At 42.1% G+C, this 20863-nt stretch overlaps 1 pseudogene; it reads right to left on the reverse strand.

The window, feature by feature from the left end:
- Positions 1-19738: 19738 nt before the first annotated feature.
- LOC129693190 (60S ribosomal protein L5-like) lies at positions 19739-20637 on the reverse strand (annotated as a pseudogene).
- Between the last annotated feature and the right edge of the window lie 226 nt (positions 20638-20863).

Below are 20863 nucleotides of genomic sequence, written 5' to 3' on the forward strand. Positions count from 1 at the left end.
CTAGACATCCATCTTCATCGTTTCCACAGTTACCATATGGGTAAGGACCTACAGGAAAATTCACTGTGTTAGGAAAAATGTATTTCGCTTATGAGCACTGACCATATCAAGGTTCCTTGTTTTGTTGTTGTTTGTATGTTTGCTTGCTTGTTTGTTTTATCTACCTATTGTTGGTCACTTACTTCATACTAGATATCAGTTACTCTATTTTTGTTTTGATAGAGTGCCCTGACAAAATAAAAGCAACGTAGAGGGAAAAAGTATTTATTATAGCTTACGGTTCCACAGGGGATTAACTCCATGGTGACAGGGGAAGCTTGTCAACTCAGATGTACCAGACTGACTTCGCATTCAAGAAGCAGAATGAGCCCATTTCATAACTCCATAGGAAGAGGCGAGACGGGTAAGGGAGAGGAATGGGGAGAGAGCAAGAGAGAGGAAAGGAGAAAGAGAGACAGAGAAAGAACGAGAATAAAGAGAAGACAGAAGGTGGGTCGTGCTGTATGACTCTGAATCCCACCCCATTAACATACTTTCTCCAATCCAACAAGGGCTTACCTCTTAAATGTTCAAGTACTATATTGAAGAGATATGGAGAGAGTGGGCAGCCTTGTCTTGTCCTTGATTTCAGTGGGATTGATTTTAGTTTCTCTCCATTGAGTTTGATGTTGGGTATGGGCTTGCTGTATATTGCCTTTACTATGTTTAAGTATGTAAGTATTTTCATACAATATAAAAGTAGTAACAAAGTTTCTATTTGCTTACTTTTGAGATAGGATCCTGCTGTGTAGCCTGGGATGAGCTCCAACACACAACTCTGCTACCTCAGCCTTTTATAGAGAAAGTACAGACGTCATGCATCATAATAGGATACAGGCATATATATTATAATGCCCAGCAGGGCCTTTCTTGTTATGGACTTTGGACACCAGCTCTTCTGTAATGCCATCTTCCACTCTGTTTTGCTTTCTTCTTCCCAGTGTGGGTATCTCGGAGTAGGATGTGGGCCCTTAGTTTAATTTGTGTGAATATTTTAGTGCCTGGTTCTTACCACATACTTAACTATCAGTTATTTAATAATGAGGAGTAGGCAATTATCTTATTACCTTATTATCATTATCCCAAGGATATCTATTACATAAGAGTAATGAAACAGCAGACTAGAGAGCACATGGATGCCTTTATTAAAATAAGGTATCACATACTTCTTTCTGACCTCTCTGATATTGACTACTAGATACAAATTTCAGTAGTCTTTGGAGAAAATATATCAGCTCCTACTCAGTCCAGGTATTTTCTTTTCTCCCAACTTTACCTAAGTTTAAAAATGCATTCAGAAAATCTGTGTATTGCACATACATAATTTTTCTATAGTTGAAAACTAGAAATACTATTATGAATGCCAAGCCAATATATGTTATTAAACCATACATTATTTATCATGCTATCTAATCCTAACAATTTGAAATATTGCATAGAGATATGGCAGGAACTGCATATGTAAAGAGCCTGAACCCAGAGATCATGGAAGAGGCCAAACTCTCAACAGTAACAACTTAAAAAGTCCCTCATAATGATGTTACTGGTTTCTCAAACTTTCACTCAGTTCACTTCAGTTTTTCAGTTCATTTCTTACTGAACTAAAATTTCCTTTTTAAAATATATTTACTTATTTTGAATATATATGGAATATATATGTATGTATGTATATACACGACATGCTGTGTTTGTAGAGGTCAGAGGACAACTTGATGTATTTGTTTCTTTCCTACTACTGTGTGGCTCCTGGGGACTGAATTCAGGTCTTCAGGCTTGACAGCAACTGCATTTACCTGCTGTACCACTTTGCTGTACACACTAAACTAAGGTTTCTAAGAATGTGACACATTCAACTCATTTTGAATCCTTCTTCAGAAAATGCAGTCCCATGCTTCTTAGACAACAGAGATATTGCATTAGATATTGCAGAGATAATGCATAAGTCATTCCTTTCTGTTAGCTGATATTTTAATTTTACTTTTTCTCCAGTTTCAGAGATATCAGTTATTGGGGAAACATAAATGTGATAAATTGGAAGGCAAAGCGTTTCAAAGGGCTGAGCAACCATGTAGACGTAGCAGGCACTTCAAAAAACCTGATTCTCTGCTTCAGTTTTCTTTACTATTTTTTGTCAGCTTCTACCAACTAATTCTAGATAGCCAATATCCCCCACACATTTCACACACACACACACACACACACACACACACACATACACACACACACACACACACTGTGCTATGACTAATGCTAGACAAATGTCTTAATGCTCTGATATACCAGCAGCTCAGTGTGTGTACATGCGTGCTTGCAGGGGTAGGCAGGTATGTGTGTACTCTCTTATGGATACCAGGAGTTGATGTGGACTTCAACCACTGTTCACTTTCTTTCTTCTTGATGACAACAGAGGGATATCATTGTCAACTTACCTGACTGACAAAGCAGAAGACCGACATGGCGGAGGCAAAAGCAGCAGATTTTCAAACAAGCATCAGCTCCCATAAAAATGGGAGGAACCCCAGAGCTGGAAGTGGAATGGGTGTTTTATAGGGCCCTGGAACCTCCCTTTTCCTGACTCTCCCTTCCTTCTCCCGTATTAGTCCCATGTGGGTACCCTCCCTTAGGCGTGTGCCTTCTTCCTGCAGCGATGGTGGTAAGGGCCTTTTCCCCTTCAAATGGCAAGCAACAACCCTCCTAAAGAGGCTGCCTTTGATTTCCCTATTTGCCTAAATTCACCTAATTCTCCCTCAATACAGAAAAATATTACAATTTAAAAAAATTTGGACTTCTCAAGAGAGTGATCCTCTCCCCACTCTTGAGGCAGGTGTGAGAGCTGGCCCAGAGGTAATGAGGTTGGGGAAATTGTCTCTGTCCCTCACCAGCTGTAGCACTCAAGAGCAGGTCCTGTACCTCACCTGGACAGCACAGTAGAGCTCACTGTAGTGGCAGGGTTGTGGGTGAATCTTAAGGGTGAAGGTTTGAGCCTGGGAGAGCTGGCCCCGCCCCTCACCTGCTGTGATATGGCTTGGGCAAGAGAGAGATGCCCTCCCCCACCCTCACCTCTTGCTGCCTAAGGTTTGCAGGACCCCTGGCCCTACCCCTTGCCAGCTACAGCATTGGGTGGTGTAAGCACAGAAAAGCTGGTGTGCTGACCAACTCAGCTACTTTCCAGGCCCAGATCCAGGGCTTTGAGTTGGCGCACCCCAACATCTACCCCATCTGTGAACTGCTAACATGTGTGAAAGGGCTAGTTCTGAAGATCCAAAGGTGCAGGGTCTCCATAACACAGGGCAACAACAGGATATCAGAAAGGAGTCCCCATGAAGATTCAGTGTTGATGGTGTAGTAGAAGCCAGGGGGCTTGAACCAGACAAATGACTTATTGTAATGAACATTTGCAAGTAAACAAGTGTGGACAAAGGGTATGCTGTGTGACACACTGCAAGACACTACTTCTTCCATGACAAGATGGGTTTTGTTGTTGTTGTTCCTGTTTTGTTTTGTTTTTAGTCTATTTTACTTTATTTTATTTTATTTTGGGAGAAGGATGCAAGGGTGATGAACAGTTATTAAGGTTGATGAGTGAGATTGGGTGTAGGATGTGAAATTCACAAAGAATCAATAAAAAATTTAAAAATTTATATGCTTTATTCTATTGTTTGGTTTTTGTTTTTTTTTTTTTTTTACCTTTTCCTAGTTTGGAAACATATACTCAGGAAAAGAAAACATGTAGACTATATAATTAATAATGAGAAAGGAAAACCCATCATTCATACTCAAGTGGAGACACTTACACTATCAGAAGCTCCTGTGAGATTCTCTCTCTTAAGTTTACCCTTCCCAGAATTCCATAGATCTGAGTTATTATTTTATTGCCAGTGTTTCTACTTGTAAACACTTAGCTTTATGTGATTATTGAAATCTGGGTCCTTTTGTTTAAAATCCCAAAGCTATAGAAAAGTAGCCAGGCAGTACAACGAACTTTTCCACATTATTTAGCTAGATTCCAACTTTAGCATTTTACTATGTTTTCTTTGTATCTTAATCTCTCCATATGTATGTATGTACATATGCATCTTATTTGCTGTTTTATTGAAATAAATTTGAAATCTTGGAAAAAGTGGACTTCCAATTGAAAATCTAGGTAGTTTTCAAGAGTAAAAATATAAGGGATTGATTTTTAAAAGACTGTGGTAATTCAAAAGGAAACAATACTAATCCTGAGTGAGTTCTTTACTAAGAGTAACAAAGTCTGAAGGTACAGTTAGAATCCCAAACACAGATGAGACATCCTTAAGAAATCCCAGCTGGGAGTAATCTTAAATAGCCAGTACACCATGTTGCTAGAGATTCGGTAAGTGGCATATGTCTCTCAACCCCCCCTTTTTTCAGAGTTGTCAACAAACTGAAACAAAAATTCCCAGAAGCTCTGTTACTCTCTAAAAGAAAAGGAATGAAACAGCAAAAATGCCCACACAGCCAGGATACAGCCCAGCTGCTGGCTTGCCTGCCTAGCCGAATCCAGGAAACCGGGGACTCCTGCACCACATCAATCCCATACAGTGGCAGTGCTATAATCCCAGCTCTTGGAAGGAACATCAGAAGTTCAAGGTCAGCTTGGGCTATATGAGACTGTCTTAAAAAATAAGAAATTGCACTGACACACACCAGAAAGCCACTTCAGATCCTGAGTCAGAATGAACACCAAATGAGGGCTGTTTCTGTCAATGTTTATACAGAGATTCTGGCCGCTAAGCTGTCCAGTGAGTTACAATGCAGATACTTGTCCTCCACAATTCTAAGTGCCCTAACTACATACCTGGAGTTCAAAACTTAGACAGAAATATGATGGCAAATTAATTATGGTGGTGTCGAGTAGTTTCTAGTACATTTTACTGTGACAGCATTGTTAGAAATCAGCCAGGATGTCTTCACAATAAACAAGCCAATGCCTGTCTTGAGAATTTTCACTGGCATCTCAGCACCGGCTGGGTTGTTTTGTTTTGTTTTAGTGTACTTTTTATTGGTTCTTCATAAATTTCAATTGTGCACCCCAATCCCACTCATCTCCCCATCCCTCCATATCTACCCTCTGCCTTTGCAAACTCCCCCTCCCAAGAAAACAAACAAAAACTCCCCCAATGGAAGCTGCGGTATGTCACCCATTATAGTCTTTACCCAAACATCTTTTCTTGCAAACGTTCAGGCCAGAGGTTGAACTGTTCTGGTTTGAAGCCTCTGGCTTCTGCTGCACAGTCAATGCCCGATCCTCACTGTGACTCCTTGGGAGACTCACTGGGAGATATTGCAGCTTTCCATCTGGCAGACAGGCCCCTTCACATATTCCAGCAGTTCATAAAGAGATAGATGTCGGGATGGGCCAACTCAAAGCCCTGGATCTGGGCCTGGGTGATAGATAAATCGGTCAGCCTGCCAGTTCTCCCACAATTGTGGATGGGGGGCCAGGTTTTAAGACACACTCAAGGCAGAAAGCAGACCTTTCACAGGCTTTTTTTTTTTTTTTTCCTTCCAGGACCAGTCATTCCTCGTATGGTTTTCTTGGCAGACTTTAAGCTGAATGAGGGAGTTCACCTGTTCTGCCCTTCCACCCACCCACATGTAAGCCCTTTCTAAGCTTCTTCACTGATCTTCCCACTTCTGTCTGCGGCATGCCAGTGGAAGGAGAGGAACATGGTGGGGGGAGGCAGGATATTGGGCATATGTGCTAGATGTCTGTTCTTTATCGTTCACCCTGCAGACCAAACCGCAGCAGGGAGTTCTTAGCTGGTGCTCACCTGGGGGTGGCGAGCACTTCGTGCTCGTGCAGAGGGCCTACTCTCAGTAGTCAGCACCCACATGGTGCTTTCTGTAACTCCCAGTTCCAAACAGTTTGCAGGCTAAGTGGAAATGCATACACGAAGGCAAAACATTCACTATTATAAAAATTATTTTAAAAACATACTATAGGGCTAAGAAAAGTGAAACTGAATGAAAACAGGGACATGGCCTCTCGAAGCTATGGCTTAGGAGACAGTTTTTTATTGTAGATATGAGGGAGAGTAGAGATGAGGGACAGTTTTTATTGTAGTATGAGGCAGAGGCATTTGGAAGGGTCCAGACTGAACCAGAAGATGAAAGGAGAGGGGGTGGGAGAATGAGAGAGGAAAAGACAAGGGGGAAAGAGACCAAGAGAACCAAGCAAAAGTCAAGAGAGGAGCCAAACCAAAAAGAGAACAAAGGGAGCCTATGGCCTAAATTGCAGGGTTATAAAGGAAAGAGAAGCTGGGCTAAGGAAAGGGAAGCTTCTAGGCTGGGAAGTTTAAGGTCTGGGACAGCCTAAGAAGTTGGGAGAGATTCCCTGCATTCTGCCAAGGGTTTGGTTATGAGTGTTAATATCTGCTTTGATACACTGCTAGGTAGAGTCTTTCAGAGGGCCGCTGTGGTAGGCTCCTGTCCTGTTACTTGTTTTCTCCTACCTCCAATGTCGATCCCATTTGTCTTTCTAAGTGAGGATTGATCATCTTACCCTGGGTCTTCTTTCTTGTTTGTCTTCTTTAAGTGTATAGATTTCAGTATATTTATTCTATCTTATAGGTCTATATAAGTGAGTATATAGCTCCACAAGGACCAAATATATCAGGGCACAGGGGTCTTTCATGAGACTGTTTCTTCAACCAAGGACCAGGTACAGATATAACCTAGAACCCCTGCCTGGATATAGCCCATGGTAGCTCAGTATCCAAGTGGATTCTCCATCAAGGGGAACAGGGACTATTTCTGACATGAACTTAATGGTGAGCTCTTCACCGCCACCCACTCCCCACCCCCCAGAGGGAAGAGCATCCTTGCTAGGCTACAGAAGAGGACATTTTAGCCAGTCCTGAAGAGACCTGATAAACTAGGGTTAGATGGAAGGGGATGAGGTCCTCCCCATCAGTGGACTTGGAAAGGGGCAGGGAGGAGATGAGGGAGGGAGGGTGGGATTGGGAGGGAATGAAGGAGGGGGCTACAGCTGGGATACAAAGTAAATAACCTGTGATTAATATAAAAAAATTAAAAAATGTTATGGAAAAAAAAAGAAGTTCGGAGAGGAGCCACAGGTACTGAGCGAGCCTAGAAGCCAACCAGACACTTCGGTATGCTATAGGGCACCACAGTTAGCCATCTGTCCTGAGTTTCTTTGGGACCTGATAAAAAACAACAACAAAACAAACAACAACAACAACAAAACCTGAGTGATACAATGTGATATATGAAATAAGAGAAACAGGTTTGTTTCCCCAATAATACACTCTGCAGAAACATCTTCAATGTCAATTAGGATAAATTAAAAACTTTGCTAAACCTGGAGGCCCAAGGGATACTTGAGCCACATGCTAAGTAGAAGAGATGGATAAAGCCTCAATGTGGGTCCTCCCTTCTACCTTTCCACTACTTCTAGGCTATACTGCAAGTAGAAATTCAAAGGAAGTTTTCAGAGTGAGAAGTTCTTCGGAAAAACTGTGTATTTGGTAAGGAGTACCATTCCTTCTAATGGGCAAGGTAATTACTTCCTCACTATCTCCCTAGATAAAACCAGGGCATCTTCAAAAGAATTATTCAGCAATTCTGGATGTTTTACTGAATGAGAGGCACTTTGTATGTTATCTGGATACTTGCTGAACTGTCAAATCCATTACACATATCTTTCATGGTGTAGCTATTAAAACTGATCATAGTTAGAAAGTTGGAGACTTGATATGGGTCTCTGGAATTTAGGGGTTAAGGAGACCAGTGCCTAGCTCTCCATGGACAAGCTGAAATATGGAAGTCTGCATGGTCATGGGTCCCAGATCACAGACTTGGATGTGTTAAGATTCTCTATGGCTCCTGAAAGGTTTTAAGGCCTAAACTACCATGTTGAGCTCTGCCTTCCTAGATGTATGGGCCCTGACAGGAGGTGTCATGGAGGATGTCACAGGAAAGTGGAAGCTAGAGAACCCTGACTAACACAGGCTGTGTCCATCCAGAGCTTTTTCTAGTTGACATCGAGTCATCCCCAGGTTGGCAGGAGGTTGTCTGTGAAGAGGGGTGGTTGCCTATGTACATGAGGAACACGCAAAAAGGGCGGGTGGAAGCAGAGCTTCCCTTGGGGCTTTTAGCTACCAAAATAATTACTTAAGCCAAACACCTTGTTATTGGTTATTGCTCAAGGGCATTTTTATGAGGTCAGTGGGAACTTACATCATTCCCATAACGGGGAGAGATCCAAGGAGAGAGAGTGGAGGAGGTCTCCAAATAACTCAATAAATCACTGGGAAACAGATAAAGCCAGCCTTGGATATCTGCCATTGAAGGAAATTTTTGTCATCCAGCAGAGGATAGAGGCACTTCGACTCCTTTTCTTATCATCTGCAGATCCGTACCCCAACGCTGGAGACGTCAGAAACAGCAGTAAATAGAAAAGTTGGGGATAAAGCTGGCTCATCAGTCTGATCATGAGGGCAAGGTAGGTTTGCTTTAAACAGATGTATGATTATTAGATGATTATTTAAAATGAAACAGCTTGGAGATTTGGTGTGGGGGTGCACATTTGCAATCTCAGCATTTTCGAAGTGGGGTCAGAAGCATCAGGAGCTCATAGTTAAAGCAGGAATGTCTAACAGTTAAACAGTTGAAGGCAATTCTCTACCACCCACAAACAGCTAGAAAAACAAAAGGATTCACAGTAATTTTAAAGCATATCTGCATTTCTGATACTTTTTTTTAAACCTCAGAGCTAGAATTTATGCTCCCTCTCCTGGTACCTGGCAAGCCTTTGTGGCTGCCCCCAATGAATCATACAGGCTGCCTCTGAGATTACTCTGAAGAGAGGGTACGCAGAAATCAAAACAAGAAAAAGATAGAGTGGTGGAGGCTGGAGACAGACACAGCATCATGTGTTGCTGTCAGCTACGGGTGGCATGCTTCAGATCGTGCATTTTAGGTTTATTTTATAAACCTACAGTCTGCCTAAGTGTTTAGAACAGAAACAGGACCCAATTCGGGCTGAGAAATGCTAGAGAAATGCCTCAGGGGGCCACTGAAGGGAAGGACAGTTGCCATGGGCAGTCTCTAGACATTTTTCTGTGTGATGTGATAGGTGAAACTGCCATGGCTGTCTGGTTACCATCCTGGGTGTGAAGCAGAGATTGTACTGGAAACAAGGCAGGCATGAAGGCAAGAACCATCCCTGAGCTATATCTGATAATTGCACTTAACTCTGAACCCTCTGAGATACATAGCTGACAGCCTTTTGACTTTTATAAGTCAGATCGAATGGGTCTTCCCACTGTATGGAGAAGGCAACAATCAGTGACAATGCAGCAGCACCAACCAGCAGGGAGCAGAAGTCATTAGAAAGACAGGAGAGGAGAGGGGCCATGGAGTGCCACTGACTCTCAGGTGGGGTGCTAGCCTGCAGGGGATAAAGGAAGGAAACAAACACCTCTGCTCTCCCGGAGCTAGTCTCCGACTGGGGGAAGGCAGAGCAGGGGGAACAAGAGTGCTGTAATTCTAGATACTGGAAAATGATACAAAGATAGTATAAAGTAATGTGAAACTCAAGAGGCCACTACTTTCGTTGGAGAGCAGAGAAGTCTACAGAGGTGACACTTGATCCAGGGCCTGGATGAGACGATTCTAGTCATTTGAAGCTGTGTAGAAAAAGCTTTGTTAAAGACCGTAGCACATTCCTGGAAGGCAAAACCAAAACAAAACAAAGATGAAGAGGTGGAAACTCTCTATGTACTTTAAAATGATAATAAATCACCTTAGAATGTGGTCAACATGAAAGATGCTTGTTGGTAGTAAGCCTGGTGTGGTGCCTCAGCTCCTATGTTTTTCTCCCCACTTCCCCTTCACTCCCCCTTTTCTGCTCTTTCCCGGTTGTCTTGCTGCATTCCCTAGGCTGACTTTCAGCTTGTTATGTAGTTCAGGATGGCTTTAAATTCAAGGTCCTTTTCCTCAGCCTCCTGCTGGGTTACAGGTGTGTGTCATCAGGCCTGACTGGGACTGTGCTTCCGGTAACTAGCCTAATATCCATGTGGATGTCTCTGCCTTACAGGTGACATATGGAGCACTGCTTCTAAAGCTTGGCCCTCAGAGAAATTAAAATATAACCTTTACAAGTATCTGTAGCAGTTTAGCATTAAAAAATATCCAAACACATCAGAATTAAAAACAAATCACAACAACAACCGTCCCCAAGTCCTGATTATTCACAAATAGTTTGAGAAGCATTGCCCCAGGCTGAGTGCTACAGTGAAGGAGGAAGCTAATTTAGTTACCACAACCAGAGAGATAGGAGACATTTAAAGACCAAGTACAATGGAATGAAAAGAAAATGTCAGCTTGTGCTCTCTCTCTTTCACATACACACAAACACACATACACTTGCAACTTCTACATAATGTTCCAACAACCATCCATCTTGTCCTAAAAAAAATCACCTAAAAATGTCCTAAGGACACACTTGTAGCTTCAGCTGCAGGGCAGACTTTCTCATCCTGAAAAACTGAGGCACCATGGTATAACCCTCTTTCATCAAAATAAAGCACTGGAAATCAACAAAATTAACAAGTCACCCATGCACAATAGTCTCAATTGGATATATCCCATTTCAACCATAAATAGATCAGTAAGACTCTTGCCAGGAAAGAGAAATAATCATTGATTAACTCCAGATAAGGGACTGACAACAGACCAAAAGAGAATTCTACAGTGGGATTATTAGGGCTACTTACAGGGACAAGGGTGACTGAAAGACAGTAGTATCACAAAAATCCACCCCTTGTGGGTAACAACAGAAAAGCTGCATCCTTGCAGCCCCCTACTAGCTTATGGGCAACCCACCTGGGCAGAACTTTCTCTTAGCAGCAATTATTGCTGTTTATATAGCCTGAATAAGGGACTTTTGTGTGTCTTGTCACTGCCTCAGTTTCCTCAGTTGTGCATCTTTTTCTTTCTGCATTTCATGAGCATCCTTCCTCCCTCAGGGAAATGTTTCCATTCCCAGGAAATAGTTACACAATTTTTAAACACATTTGGAGACAGAAGGAAGGCAAGATACAAAGAAACAGTAGTATAAATATTAGAGTTAGGATAGAATTACCAGCGTTGTCCTAAACTGCCAGAAAACAAAAACAAAAACAAAAAACCTAGTCTCTAGTTCTGTCATCCAAAAGGCCTTTCCTTCTGCCTCTGTGCTTCTGTGTCACCTGAGAGGTACCACATTTCTTGGTGACACTAAGATCTTCACTGACTGGCTCCTAACTACCTTTTTACAAACATACATGTGCTGAGGTAGACTCAAGGGTGTTTCTTGAAATCTAAACTGATTTCTCCTGTTATTTCGTTATGAATGGTCTACTCTGTGTATTTCCTCAGTATGAATGTTTCTATTTTCAAGTAGCAAAAAATCCAGTGCAAACTAGCTTAGGAATGAAAGGAGATTTATGGACTTATATAAATGGACAGATAATAGATGGAGTAGATTTGAGGTAATAGTTACAGGAGTCAGCTTAATGTAACTAGCAGGAAAAGACAGGGCCAGTAGTTGATACCAAGTGCCTGACTATATTACAGTGAGAACCAGCTTTGGAATTAAAGACATGTCAGGGTGAGAGAACATGTCACAGTGAGAGAACAGGACCACTGTAGATGATAAGCAAAAAAAAGTGAGACAGAAAAGGAGATAACATAAAGGACAGATGTGCTCTGAGAAGAGCTATGTCAGTGGTACAGCTGTTTGGCTTCCAAGAGACTTCACCTCCTGGGAAACACATGCTGGACATGACCACTCTCTTATGCAGTCTTACTTCAAATGTAGCTAATAGTAAAAGTTCCTAAGATGGCCTGTTTCATGAAGGAAACCTCCCAGACCACTCCATAGATAGTTAACAAATATTAAGAATAACTAGTTTACTAGTAGATGCAGAAACAACAGAAGATTAGATAATAAACAGCAATTGAGAAGTCTGTAAGGTCGTCAGCATCAGCAACATCAGGCAGAAACAAACTGCTAGCAGACAGTCAAGGGTAATAACCAAAACAGCTGGAGCTGGAGGTAGATAATGAGGAGTTTCACCTCCCCTGAGCAGATGAGAAGGAAGTGAACATGACAGTTGGACCCGGAGATCATGTGTTGAATGTGGGTCTTCTATACGGCCAACTAGTAACCTCTTCACTCTTTGTGGCCAAAGAGTGAAGAGGTTACTAGCCATAACCCGATAAAAATTCCCTGGTATCAACTAGCCTTTTCAATTGGCTCATGATCCTTTTCTCTGGAGCTGAGAATTTAACTTTCCTTCTAAACTAAATATATCTTGTGAGTTTCTCTCATCTTTCATTAATTTAATTTTTCGTAGTTTCCTTAATAAAGTCTGCTTCAGTTGCCCGTACAAACTGTCAAAAGCATTAACTGTCAAAGGCATGAGATAAAACTCGAGAGCCATTGTCAGAGTGTATTTTTGATTCCTGTCATATCCAGTACTCTATGTCCTTAGATCAAGCACAGCTGGCCCATAGTAAAAAGGCCCCCTCTACTCTCAAAATACTGAATCCATGTGATCCAATGGCCCAATGATGCTCTCATAAACCCAGTTTTAGTGGCCTGGAAGACAGCCAAGTGGGTAAAGATGTTGCAGGTGAGTGTGAAGATAAGAATAGGAATTTATATATATTCAGCATCCATGGAAGAGGTGTGGGTATGTGTGGTCAGGTCCCTGGGGGACCGGGAAACTGGCCCCAAATAAGAGTCGGGTCAAGGTTCGTCCAAATCCTGGAAATCTTGTCCTGAGTTCAGTAGGAGTAGAAAGGCTCTCCCCCACTGCCTCCTGCCCTGGGCCTGCATGCCCTGGGTGACCCCTCCCTGCCCCCACCTTTTGTTCTCCTGAAGGAGGTCAAGTAGCCTCACAGCCAGGTTAAACTTCCTCTCCCCTTATAAGGCCATGTCTGTCTAGCAACACCTGGAATTCCTCCTCATGCAAATGAGGCATCCTCAGCACCCTGGCCCAAGCTTATGATATACATTCACCCTGAAAGCCCCTAGCCACCCCTAACGGTTTAAGTAGCCTTTGTTCCCTCTATTAAACAAGCTGTTTTACTGTTGCTGCTTCCCAAGAAGTCTGTTTTTCATTGCATGTCTCCCTCTCAGGATCCACTGTAACAGTGAATTACTCAGCTGTCATCCCAGTCCCTGGGAAGTAAAGCCAGGTTCTGTGCTCAAGGGAGAGACTCTGCCACAATTTATAGAACAATCTAGAAAGACACTGACAGCTTCGGCATACATTCAAACACACATCACATACATACACATACAAAGCGGTTTATCCTAAAAAATAAATTCTTCTTGAGCATATTTTCAATCTTTTATTTATGTGCTTATTTATTTGTTTGTTTTAATGTGCACGCGTGTTTTTGCCTTCAGGTACATCTATATACTATTTGCTGCCTAATGCCTGAGGAGGACTGATAATGCCATTGGTCTCCTGGATCTAGAGTTACAGAAAGTTGTGAATCACCCTGTGGGTGCTGGAAATAAAATATAGGCTCTCCAAAGAGCATCCAGAATTATTAAACATTGACTCATCTCTCCAATCCCAGAAGTGTTTATTTTGCCAAAGGAGAACTTTTACCAAAAAACCAAAAACAAACAAACAAACAAAAAAACCATAAGCAGTGCCTTTCTGCTATTGTTACTGCTTATATTTTCGGGACAAAAAATTTATGACCTCAAAATATGCATGGTGGAGAAGAAATGTTTGGTACAGATGGATTCCAAAATGTCATGGTCTCAAGCATAACTCAAGGCAGAGATTCTGGAATAGCGTTTATGTTTCTCCTCAAAACAAATCTCATTCCAATGCTTTAGAACAATCCTACCCACTAGAATGATGTGGGTCCTAAAGAATTTGAATTCAAGGTCAAAAGGTCATGGCCTCCTAATGCCTTTTCTTTCTTCAGAGAATGTACACACAATTGGACACACTGATGGTTTCAGAGCCTCTGCCATGTATGCTATAAGCAGTTTGTGATATAAAGAGAGAGAAACCTTCTCAAATGAGAAATAAATTTTACATTTTCTCATATCTGGGTTTCTCTGTCCCATTTTCTCCCCGAATGGCTTTCTCCTCTGCTCATGTACACTCACTATTCTTTTTCATCTCTGCCTTCTTTTTTTCTAATTTTGTCTATTTCAAATGAAGGGGGAAAAAGAGATCATCTAAAATGTTTTATTTTAAAATAAACTATTTTCTATTTCCTTTCCTTGAGAAACTAGAGACTAATTGAAACCATGAAATCATCCAGCCAATAGATGAGGTTTAAAAATGTTTCTACAAATTGTAATAAACTAGAACGGCACATGTGTTGGACATTAGTTACCCTTAGGCAGAGGGAGCTGCAAGCATGCCATCTAGTTTCCACTTAATCCAAGGATTGTTACTAGGAATCATACTGGGAAACTGTGAGGGGAATAGTCCAGTGTTCCACAACCAGAGCTTCCTGAATTACATGGCCCCTAGGAAGGACTAGTGTGCTGGAAATCAAATGTGGGTTCTCTAAAGAACATCCAGAACTACTAATCATTAGTTCATCTCTCCAGCCCAGCCCTGTATATTTTGCCAAAGGAGGATTTTTACCTAAAAAAGATGCTATACAACATAAGAGTCCCTTTCTGCTAGTGTTATTGCTTATATTTCTTAGAGACAAAGAACTTAGGAGCTCAAAGAAGGCATCATAGGGAAGAAATGTGCACTACTTTCTGCCTTATGCCAAAGGAGGGCAGATGGTGGCCTTAGTCTCCTGGATCTGGAGTTACAGAAAATTGTAAACCTTAGAGTCCTGCAGAAACACCTACCTGCATGTGAACAACCCCTGTTAGGAAGGCTGAATAAAGGCTGTGTTTGGAAGCACCTAAAAGCAACCTCTCATCTTCATTTGATCAAAAATGTACTGTCTGTAATGTGCCTGTTCAGCTGATGGCAGTAGACATTTCATTTGTTTTATCGTGGTGCACGCAGGCTTGGTGATCGGGAACAACAGGCATGGGGCTAGAGTGAGGTCAGAGACATGTCTAAACCCCCCAAATCTCAAACCTGAAACTGAAAATTTCATCCCGAGGCCAGTAGGAGTAGGACTGCTCCCTCCCTGGGGCATGTAGGCTGGCAACCGCCAACTATCAAAGAAATCACAATAGACACATAGCTGGCTCCTAGATTAAAATAGAGCGTCACCACCATGTCTGCCACAGCCAATGGAAGGTACTCACCCATAGAACCCCTCCCCACTCCCCAGAGTTTATGCAGTACTTGTTCACCAGGAAATAAATGGACTGGAGCTGCTTCACTAATAAATGGGTTACGGGATGATACACCAAAGGTCATCTCAGAGTTGCTGTTTCACTTGGGCTGGAGCACTTGCAGGGCTGTTTCAGAGAGGGCCTTCTCAGCTCTCTGTGGACATTCACGGCTGGATCCTCAGACCTGCCCACCAGGTGGCCTCGCTTTCCGTGAACTGGCCACCTGATTGCTTGGTTTCTCATCCCTCTTAGCAAAGGGTCATAAAGGCCCCCAAAAGAGCTGTATCACTCTTCGGAGAAGGCCTTCTCCTCACCTCCCCACTCCCCATACTCCTAGATGGACCTGGAAACCGTCAGATTCCACCAGCTCCAGACTGCTTCATTCTTCTCACGGCAGCGTCTGGACACCCCGAAAAGGAGCGCAGAACCACCGTTTTAGATTGATGGAAGTAGCCATGCGGTACTCTGAGAGGCTCCACCCAGCAACGGATAGAAACAGATGCTGAGACTCCCAGTATAGGGAGTCTTGTGAAAAACAGAGAAGGATGGAAGGACGTGGAGGTGGCAGGAGCTCTACAAGATGACCAACAGAGCCAGCTAACCTGGGCCCAAAGGAGCTTGCAGAGACTGAAGCACCAATCAAGGGCCATGCGTAGAATAGATTTAGGCCCCCTTCACAGATGCAGCCTATGGTCAACTCAGGCTTCACATGGGTTCCCTAGTAATGGGAGTGGGGCTGGCATCTGACATGGACTCTGTTACCTGCTTTTTTGATCTCTTCCCTCTGGTGGGGCTGATTTGCCAGGCAACAGGGGAAGTGAATGTGTTTGGGCCAGTGTGACTTGATGAGCTGGGGTGGGGTGAGGCTCTTCTCTGAGGAACGGGGGGGGGGGGGGGGGGGGGGGGGGGCACCAGCAGGAGAGGAGGGAGGGGACTGTAAAGTGAATGAATAAATGAATGAATGAATGAATAAATAAATATCTATATGCTTAGTTTATGTTTGTACTTGATCAATTATACTAACAAATAATTCACACTAGTAAAGAAGTTTTTACTTCTTTTATATAAGAATGGCATAAAATAGAGTCTTTTAGTAGTCTGCTTAAGATCAGTATAGCTAGATCACATAGTGCATCCAGTTCTAATTTTTAAAAATTATTTATAATAAATTATTGTGTGTGTGTTTATTCATGTGGGTATGTGCACATGAGTGTAATTGCCTGTGGATGCCAGATCCCCCAAATCGTGAATTTGGGCAGCTGTGAGATGCCTGATATGAATGATGGGAATTGAGCCTTTATCCATGTCAAGGGCACAGAACGATCCTTCTGAACAATCTTTCAAGCCTCTCCATCTCATCGATGGCCTGCCACACTGATTTCCATAGTAGATACACTAGTTTCCATTCCCAGTAGGGCACAGGAGCATTTGCTGGTTTTTGTTTGCTTGTTCTGTTTTCTATTTTCTTAATCTTAATCATTTTGGCTTAAGTAAGGTGAAATTTCAAAGTAGTTTTAATTGCCTTTCTTTGATAGCTGAAGATTGTAAACAGCTTGAAACATATTTCTTAGCCATTCATATTTCTTCTTCTAGGAAATCTGTTTAATTCCATGTCCCACTTTTAAATTGCCTTGTTTATTTTCTTGATGTTTAGTTTTTGAGCTCTTTATAGAGACACTTGCTCATTCTTGCTCATTGTTGCACTCTGTATAATATCAAGAAATTGGAAGCAGCTTAGATATATCCATCAGCTGGAGAGTGGATAAAAAAACTTTTTTACCTTTACTAATAGAATCACATTCAATCACAAAGACAAAATGAGATTGCGGAAGGAACTGGAAAGCATTAAATTGAGTGTGGTAACCTACACCCAGAAAGAGAAAAGTCACTTGCTTTTGTTTACATGTAGATCCTAATGTTGAATCTTTAGGTCTGTAACTTTAAGTTGGAGCATCTATAGAAACCAGGAAATGAGAAATGGCCTGTGATGGTTTGAGTACATCACTGGATGTGGGCTTTGAGATTTTACAGCCTGGCTCTACTTCTAATTCATTCTCTCTTCTCTCTGATGGCATTTGAGAAGAACAAGAGTTCTCAGCTCTCTGCTTTAGCTGTCATACTTACCCGCTGCCATGCCTCCCTGCAGGGATGATGGCCTCACAGCTCTCTGAATGAGGAGCCAAAAGAAGCACTTCCTTCTGTAAGTTGCCTTGGTCATAGTGCTTTTATCTTAGCGAGAGAAAGGTAATTTCTGCAGAAGTCATTGGTGGACAAGGGAGGGTAGAAAATACAGGTAATATGAAGAGGAAAAGGGGAATAACAGGATGGAGGTTTAAGTAAGGAGAGGGATGACAGGGCAGGAAGAGGAATGGTGGGGAGTGGGATAACTAACACCAAAGAGGTTTCTTAAAGCTACATGGAACCTATTTTAGAAGATACATAGCCAATTAAACACACACACACACACACACACACACATATAAACACACACACACACACATATATGTATGCACACAAGTATATATTAGTTGGAGTTACCCCAGAAGTTAGCCAGAAGTCACTGGCTGACAAAAAAAAGGTCAGTTCTGTGTTAGCTCTTTTGGAGGTGTTGATCAGAAAAGTTCCAGAGAGCACCAAAACAAGACAGGATATTGTTGTTGCTATTCAGAACTTGATAGTAAGACTCTGTTCCAAACACAGCATATGCTTTGGCTGCAGGGCATGGAAACATTAGTTTGGTGCTGATAAGAAGCTCTCACCATTAGCTAGATTTCACAGTACTGGAGTTCCTATGAAGACTGCTGGTGGGAAAATGTCCTCCGTGGATTTACCTACTTGTGACCACTGTTAGCTACAATCGTCATGTATGTGCCAAGATATGCCAAGTGTGTAATGGTGGCATGAATGCTATCTGAGTAGTCAAAGGATTCTGACTGGGTTGAAAGCCTACTCCTCATGACTGAAACTGTGAGAATGCCAAGAACAAATCTTTGGGAAACTCACATGTTCCTGGGAGGAACCTACTACATTTTTTTTGGGGGGGGGGAGGCACAGTTAATAGTTTTTATTATACTTACATATTTTAACCTCAGATGGAAGAAACTGCTGAGTAGCCTTTTGCTTTAGCATGTATCCCATGTAAACATGTAGTTAAGAGTGTGACTAAAATCAGGTGAAATTTCATTATCCTGAAGATCTGATAGGTTCATCTTAGTATCATCCAGCCTATGGACATTATTTTAGGCTGGGGATGTAGATAAGCAGTAACTGTTTACCTGGCATATGCTAAGATGCAGTAGCACTTTAAGTCCAGAGGTGATCAAAACCCACACAATCTCCGCTGATACAGACAATTAAGATTGGACTAAGTTATAGAAGACGGTTTTTGCTTCTTGTGGGATGAAGGGCTGGCTATTCCTTAGGACTCATAAATGCATCACCAAGTACCTTCCCACGTAAACCTGATGTGCAAGGTTTAACATTTGACCCTTTCAAGTTATTTCCCTGTGTATATTCAGGTCTGGCATGTACCTTTCAACATCTGCCTAAAAAGAAACAGAGAAAACACCTTGCCCTTTGTACCCAAGCTCATATCTGCACTTCACTGTCACTCTCAAACCTTAAAGCCATGGGTTAGCACAAGTTGTTTGTTTTCAAGATCGACTTTGAGGTACTTTCTTTCCACCAACTCTCTGGTTGTAATACATGGCTGGAAGAATTATTTCCTATGGTAATGGGTCTGCTGCTCAGTTCTAACAATCTGAAGGATAACTCATTCCATGAAAGACTAGAAACCCAAGAAAAGATGGGGAACTTTGCTTGGACCCATGTAAAATGGTTTTTCTGGAAAAACAACAACAACAACAACAAAACAACAAAAACTAAGCTTGTTGTTTTGTGGGATAAAAAAATTCTCAGTCAGGTGTGGTGATACTTCTATTTATCCTAGTGGAGGAGGTAAATTATCCAGCTAGAGGTAATGCACAGTGAAACACTTCTCTCTCTCTCTCTCTTTCTCTCACCATAAAGAAAGAAAGAAAGAAAGAAAGAAAGAAAGAAAGTTATTCATTCCTTTGTTCTTGTAACTTCTTGATGTTTCCTACAGTTGTGTTTTTTTTTTTTTTTAATAATTTGTTTAATGCATTGGTGTGAGGGTATCAGATCTCTTGGAACTGGAGTTATAGACAGTTGTGAGATACCATCCATGTGGGTGCTGCGAATTGAAACCATGTTCTTCGGAAAAGCAGACAGTAGTCTTAACCACTGAGTCATCTCTCCAGCCTCTCCCGCAGTTTCATAATTAACAGCCTAACACAGAAATAGCTGCTTGGCCAATATGTTTATTGTCATAAATGAAGAACATCTTCATAGAAAATTGCTTTAGCTCTTAGCAGCCCTTTCCTGAGCTCTGAGGAATCTTGTTATCTTTTGAGTAACCAGATCTTTTTTCTGGGCAAGGGACATTTTGGCATGGTTCTACCTTTTCTTCACTTCTCTCTTAGGCTTCCTCTCTGAGACTGGATTCTCTCAGACAGCAGTATGAGCTTTCTTGTACATCTCCTCCATCATGTCTGGCGGTATGCTGTTCTTTATGTACTGAAAGAACTGTTTCTTATATGCACCTTCATCTTCCTCCATTAGATACCATAGTAGTCTGCAAAATTCTGACCCCACAATGTGTTTCCGATGTACTTCTGCATTGAACTCCTTCTTTCAGAGGCATAATCAGGGAATCATTTGGTACTATGAGGGATAGACAAGTCTCCATCCGTAGCTCCCTTCAGGGCCCCATAAACTTTATTGCCAGTTGTAGTTCAGGCCAGAGCTGCATCCAAACAGCAAGTGAAGGCACCGGGCTGACTGTCAATGCTCCCACATTGTATTCATCTCCAGTCACCTCCACTTGGCCTTCATAGATCTTGCCCATGCCAAGGCTATTGAGAAGCCTGTGGGCCAGCAGCAGGCCAGTACAACAGGCTGCAGCACAATCTGTCAGGCCAACTTTCACATCTTGGCAGTTCATGTGCATATGCTGCACAGACTATCACGTCCCTTTCTATACGGGCATACACAACCTGGCAGACTCTGTTCGTCACACGGACTATCATCCTGTGTTTGGATGGACTGTACTTATTTTTGTCCTGTGTCACCAGTCATTTCCTAGCATAGTAGTCAGTTTTACCAAGCTGCCTTCTGAATCTTACTTGGTGTCTCTTAAAGTAGGTCTTATTCTTGACAACTTTCAAGAAACCCATTGTGAGGAATAGAAACAGGCAATTTCGTCTCCCCACAGACCTACTACTTTTATTTTGCTAAATGGGCATGGTATCAAATTGCCCATTAAATCCCTCTCTCTACCCATAGATCATTATAGCTCAGACCTTATCGTAGAAAACTCCTTGCGCAGTGTGTGGTGGTTACTGTAGAAACTCACAATCTTTAATGTGTAGCAAATAAGTATCTGTAAAGCACTGAGCCACACAGAGAGAGCATCTATATCATACT

This window comes from Psammomys obesus, unplaced genomic scaffold (genome assembly GCF_907164565.1).
Source record: "Psammomys obesus unplaced genomic scaffold, mPsaObe1.curated_primary_1811, whole genome shotgun sequence".
Taxonomy (NCBI): domain Eukaryota; kingdom Metazoa; phylum Chordata; class Mammalia; order Rodentia; family Muridae; genus Psammomys; species Psammomys obesus.